Genomic DNA, 3015 nt, shown 5'->3' on the forward strand with positions numbered 1-3015 from the left:
AACCAATGTCACAGGAATGAATCAAAACATAGTCAGTAAGAAGAGTCAGTTTTCTTGTACTTCAGTCGGCATTGTTACTTTTCTATTTAATTCCGATGCAATTTCTGTGTTTCATTGCCAACAAGAAGGTCAAGGGATACAGTAAACCTGAAGTGAAGTATCGGAATCTATAAATAGTGTCACAGGAATGGTTAAAAACATAGACAGTAGGAAGAGTCAGTCTTCTTGTACTTAAGTCTGCATTGTGCCTTTTCTATTTAATTCCGATGCAATTTCTGTGTATCATCGTCAATAAGAAGGTCTAAGGGATACAGTAATCTGAGAGTGAAGCATCGGAATCTATAACTAGTGTCACAGGAATGGTTCAAAACATTGACAGTAGGAAGAGTCAGTCTTCTTGTACTTAAGTCGGCATTGTGCCTTTTGTTTTTAATTCCGATGCAATTTCTGTGTTTCATCGTCAATAAGAAGGTCAGAGGGATGCAGTAAACCTGAAGTAAAGCATCGGAATCTATAACAAGTGTCACAGGAATGGTAAAAACATAGAAAGTAGGAAGAGTCAGTCTCCTTGTACTTAAGTCGGCATTGTGCCTTCTCTATTTTATTCCGATGCAATTGCTGTGTTTCATCGTCAATAAGAAGGTCCAAGGGATACAGTATACCTGAAGTGAAGCATCGGAATCTATAACTAGTGTCACAGAAATGGTTCAAAGCATAGTCAGTAAGAAGAGTCAGTCTTCTTGTACTTAAGTCGGCATTGTGCCTTTTGTATTTAATTCCGATGCAATTTCGGTGTTTCGTCGTCAATAAGAAGGACCAAGGGAAACAGTAAACTTAGAGTGAAGCATCGGAATCTATTACTAGTGTCACAGGAATGGTTCAAAACATAGACAGTAAGAAGAGGCCGACTTCTTGTACTTAATTCGGCATTGTGCATTTTTTATTTAATTCCAACGCAATTTCTGTGTTTCATCGTCAATAAGAACGTCAGAGGGATACAGTAAATCTGAAGTGAAGCATCGGAATGTATAACTAGTGTCACAGGAATGGTTCAAAACATAGTCTGTAAGAAGAGTCAGTCTTCTTGTACTAAAGTCGGCATTGTGCCTTTTGTATTTAATTGCGATGCAATTTCGTTGTTTCATCGTCAATAAGTAGGTCCAATGGATCCAGTAAACCAGAAGTGAAGCATCGTAATCTATAACTAGTGTCACAGGAATGGTTCAAAAATAGACAGTGAGAAGAGTCAGTCTTCTTGTACTTAAGTCGGCATTGGGCCTTTTGTATTAAATTGCGATGCAATTTCTGTGCTTCATCGTCAATAAGAAGGTCAGAGGGATACAGTAAACCTGAAGTGAAGCATCGGAATTTAAAACTAGTGTCACAGGAATGGTTCAAATCATAGACAGTAGGAAAAGTCAGTCTTGTTGTACTTAAGTCGGCATTGTGCCTTTTGTATTTAATTCCGTTGCAATTTCTGTGTTTCATCGTCAATAAGAAGGTCAGAGGGATACAGTAAACCTGAAGTGAAGCATCGGAATCTATATCTAGTGTCACAGGAATGGTATAAACATAGAAAGTAGGAAGAGACAGTCTCCTTGTACTTAAGTCGGCATTGTGCCTTCTCTATTTAATTCCGATGCAATTGCTGTGCTTCATCGTCAATAAGCAGGTCCAAGGGATACAGTAAACCTGAAGTGAAGCATCGGAATCTATAACTAGTGTCACAGGAATGGTTTAAAGCATAGTCAGTAAGAAGAGTCAGTGTTCTTATACTTAAGTCGGCATTGTGCCTTTTGTATTTAATTCCGATGCATTTTCTGTGTTTCATCGTCAATAAGAAGGTCCAAGGGATACAGTAAACCTGCAGTGAAGCATCGGAACCTGTAACTAGCGTCACAGGAATGGTTCAAAACATAGACAGTAAGATGAGTCAGTCTTCTTGTACTTAAGTCGGCATTGTGCCTTTTTTATTTAATTACGATGCAATTTCTGTGTTTCATCGTCAATAAGAAGGTCCAAGGGATACAGTAAACCTAGAGTGAAGCATCGGAATCTATTACTAGTGTCACAGGAATGGTTCAAAACATAGACAGTGAGCAGAGTTAGTCTTCTTGTACTTAATTCGTTATTGTGCATTTAGAATTTAATTCCGACGCAATTTCTGTGTTTCATCGTCAATAAGAACGTCAGAGGGATACAGTAAATCTTAAGTGAAGCATCGGAATCTATAACTAGTGTCACAGGAATGGTTCATAACATAATCAGTAAGAAGAGTCAGTCTTCTAGTACTAAAGTCGGCATTATGCCTTTTGTATTTAATTCCGATGCAATTTCTCTGTTTCATCGTCAATAAGAAGGCCCAAGGGATACAGTAAACCGGGAGTGAAGCATCGGAATCTATAACTAGTGTCACAGAAATGGTTCAAAACATAGTCAGTAAGAAGAGTCAGTCTTTTTGTACTTAAGTCGGCATTGTGCATTTTGTATTTAATTCCGATGCAATTTCTGTGTCTCGTCGTCAATAAGAAGGACCAAGGGATACAGTAAACGTGGAGTGAAGCATCGGAATCAATAACTAGTGTCACAGGAATGAATCAAACATAGTCAGTAAGAACAGTCAGTCCTCTTGTACTAACGTCGGCATTGTGCCTTTTGTATTTAATTCCGATGCAATTTCTCTGTTTCATCGTCAATAAGAAGGTCCAAGGGATACAGTAAACGTAGAGTGAAGCATCGGAATCTATTACTAGTGTCACAGGAAAGGTTCAAAACATAGACAGTAAGAAGAGGCAGTCTTCTTGTACTTAATTCGGCATTGTGCATTTTTTATTTAATTCCGACGCAATTTCGGTGTTTCATCGTCAATAAGAACGTCAGATGGATACAGTAAATCTGAAGTGAAGCATCGGAATCTATAACTAGTGTCACAGGAATGGTTCAAAACATAGTCAGTAAGAAGAGTCAGTCTTCTTGTACAAAAGCCGGCATTGTGCCTTTTGTATTTAATTCCGA

This window comes from Schistocerca piceifrons, unplaced genomic scaffold (assembly GCF_021461385.2).
Source record: "Schistocerca piceifrons isolate TAMUIC-IGC-003096 unplaced genomic scaffold, iqSchPice1.1 HiC_scaffold_1544, whole genome shotgun sequence".
NCBI lineage: Eukaryota > Metazoa > Arthropoda > Insecta > Orthoptera > Acrididae > Schistocerca > Schistocerca piceifrons.